The following is a 3,113-nucleotide window of genomic DNA, read 5'->3' as shown; positions in this document are numbered from 1 at the left end:
CCAATCGCCGTCGTGCGGGGGCGGGGACGGAGGAGCCCCTACCGCCGGCGCGGTCCCAACTTCCTTCGTCGGCTGCCTGCGCCGTGTGCGCATGCGCGCTGCTTCCCGCCTCCTCCGCGCGGGGGCGCGCGCGGCTGGGCGGGCTGGCCTGAGGGGGCGGCTGGCGCTCGGCTCCCCCGGGCGCACCGGGGGGTAATTCACCTGGCTTTAGTCCTTTTCGCTGCGTTGCTTCAATCCACCTTGGCTAAGCCCGCTCTGTCTAGTGCCAAAACGTCTAAATGAGAGAAGCGGGACGTTCCCGCGCTCACACCCCGGCTTCGTCTGGCTGGAGCCGCGGGAAGGCCCCGGGGAGGTCGGTAAAGACAGGCCTGGCGCGACAGTCGCCCTCTGGTTGTGGCAGGTGGTGGGGCTGAGAGCTTCAGGAGGGCGTCCAGTGCTACCCCTGTGCTCCTGGAAGGGCTCTCTGCCTTCCCTACCTCACAAAACTACTACGGTATTCATAGCTTCTCACGCTCTGGGTATGAGGTGTTTTGGATATGTACTAACTGTCTAACAAGAGAAAACACCTGAGAAAATTGTGGAACAGAGCTGCTACTTATAGTTATTTCAGTGGTGCTTTTCAAAGCTGTGATCTCTGATAGATGATCTGAGGAAACAGTGCTCTTGGAAAAGGTCTGGTAGGAGAAGAAACTGGGGAGAGGGGAATGGGGAGGGTAAAAGAAAAGATACAAAGTAGTCACCTGAGTCTGGAGTGGGAGAAAGAATCCATTAGGGCAGCCTATAATTCATAGAAGAAATGCTTTCACCAGGGTTTCTGGGTCCAAATCACACGGGAGTGCCAAGCACTATAAATTAAGCAGTAACTCATTGCTAATTCAGAGTGGAAACATCTTCTTTAATGACCTTAATTCTAGACAACGAAAAGAGTGATAAACCCCATGGAAATCCTGTTCTGGGTGATAAACTTCTGCCCTCTGAAAGAGATGCCCGTTCTGCTGTACTCTCCCTTTCTCTGTTAACTCATCTCTCCTTCACCTGTGATCACATTTTTGAGTTGTGGTTTTCTGGGAACTGCAGAATATGAGTTGCCTGGGGAGAAAAAAACCCCATAAAGTTCAGTATGGACTTTCCAAAATACCTTTTCTTTGGGGCCATGATCAAAGGGACTGGGAGAAGTTTGTCAGTTTCTGAAGCTAATGCAGATAGAAGCATTTTCTGGATGAGAGAGACTGCATTGCATTGATCTTTGCCATATTGCTTTGTGGTTTAGTATCTGAACTAGGATCTAGCTGTCATCTGTTCCACTTGTCAATACAATGAGCTCCTAGGTGATAGGCTATTCTCATATTTTTGAATGTTATCAAAGTCCATGAAGATTCCCATGTATTTTCCCTATGGAGTGAGGCCCTGGCTTAGCCCTCCAGCATGCCTGCCAAGGTATATTTGCCTGCTGCCCCTGTCTTTCTGGTTGCATCCACCATCCTGCCTTCTGACGGGGCTCAGGTTGCCCTGTGCTGCTTGGGTTGCTTTCATTCATGCCCTCCCACATTTCCCTCATTTTGCAGAGGCATGGCTGGTCTCTGACAAGCAGACCATGTGAGTGCACTCTGCCCTGTAATCCAATAGGACGTGTGCACTGTGCATGCTGCAGTCTGGGCCCTATGTATAGCAAAGGCCTCTGGTTTCGGTCCAGAACGCTGATTAGGAGAGACACGGTGCAAAGAGAGAGCAGTGCTGTGAGAGAGGCCTGTCCTGCTTTATTTCACGTAGGATATTGCCTTTAGTTCCCTGTTGGTTTGGAGGATACACAGAGCTGATCTGAGCCACCACAGCTCCCTGTACAGTCACTGCCTGTGTTAGCACGAGCTATGTGAGTCCAGTCAGGCATCGTGATGTGCTGAGCTGACAGCACAGGACTAAAAGGTTACAACGTCTTCACATTTGTCTTCCCACCTCCTCGCTCCCATTCTCTGCAAGCTTCGCTGTATTGATTCCAGCATCTGTGATTCAAGAAACTGTCGCTTGCAAGCGATGGTGAGTTATACAGTCAAGGTGGGAAAGAACGGTCTCCTAAGAAAAGACGAGAGAGAAAAAGTCAGAAAATGCCATTTAAATTGAAGAGTGGGTCAAGAGACCTGCCAAGAGAGGGGATGGATGTCTCTCCTGCAGACTTGGAGAGGCAATGTGGTCTCAGGATAGCTTACCAAATAGAAGTTATGGAAGATAGAGTATGTGAGGACAGGGGTAAATAACACGCACTGTCCACGCACATCAGAGACAATTTGTAAAGCAGTTTGAGAACTTTGGATAGAAGATTCTTGATCAGCATAAGTGTTTGTCAATGATTGTCTAATAAAGTGGCGATGCTAGGGAGGTGCAGGATGAATATGGAGGTCTCATTTTCCCAGCTCGTGTTTCTTACATGTGGTAGTATGCATGTGGAGGGGTTATTCCCAATCCATCCAGGTTGGGTTTATTACCATTTTAGTTCATGATTTGACATTTTACTACAGGCTTGAAGATCTAGACCCTCATTTGGGATTTATACAGTATTTGTAATCCCCAGATTGCTGATTAGATTGCATTTGCATTGCATAGAATTAATGTGCTAATAAGTTGCAATAGACATCATGATTAATGCATATGTTTTATTGTATGCAGCCACCTCTTAAAGTTTGTATGTATTTGCTATGATTAAAATTACCAGCAAATGTGTTCACTGAAAAAACACATATCAGTTAGTGAATCCTTGCGCTCTTTTTAGGTAGGATGTTTGCATTTTATAGATGAGGAAACTGAGGTACGGGGTGATTAAACTGTTTGTTCATAGTAAATAGCTGTCAGTCTGGAGATACAGAGCAAGGACATAATGTGAGTAGAAGGAACCAGCATATTAGAGTGTATTGTGTTGGAGTATAGGTCTTGTATGTTGCTCATCCACAAAGGTAGCCCAGTGATTGCATTCTGGAGTAAAATTAGGATGCACTGGATTCATCTAGGCTCACTCCATCCCAGTGATACTATAATTTGTTCTTCCTTGCACAGCCAAACCCATGATTTTTGCTTCAACCTGGAAGCGTGGAACTGAATTTTCCATCAGGTGGAGTATCAGA

This window comes from Falco naumanni, chromosome 1, assembly GCF_017639655.2.
Source record: "Falco naumanni isolate bFalNau1 chromosome 1, bFalNau1.pat, whole genome shotgun sequence".
NCBI lineage: Eukaryota > Metazoa > Chordata > Aves > Falconiformes > Falconidae > Falco > Falco naumanni.
Note: the sequence above shows the minus strand (reverse complement) of the source record.